This window comes from Myotis lucifugus, unplaced genomic scaffold, assembly GCF_000147115.1.
Source record: "Myotis lucifugus unplaced genomic scaffold, Myoluc2.0 scaffold_297, whole genome shotgun sequence".
In the NCBI taxonomy this organism is placed as follows: domain Eukaryota; kingdom Metazoa; phylum Chordata; class Mammalia; order Chiroptera; family Vespertilionidae; genus Myotis; species Myotis lucifugus.
The window spans coordinates 1265910-1266142 of NW_005871345.1; positions in this window are offsets into that span (position 1 = coordinate 1265910).

A 233-nucleotide genomic window follows, 5' to 3' on the forward strand; every position below is an offset into this window, starting at 1 on the left:
AATTCACTTTGGTATTTGAAACTGAAATTTATTTGATTTAATTACATAAGTACCTACCCAGCAATTATATAATTATAAAAAACAAGTTAAATTAGATATGAACTTAAAAGATGGTCCACTTTTTGCATTTTATATTAAAGCAATTGAATTTCCCTCAGATTTCTCTTTTTTCATAGGTGAGCCTTCTAGTAAGTGGCCCCAAGGGTGCCCTGTGCTAAGAAAGCATCTGTGGC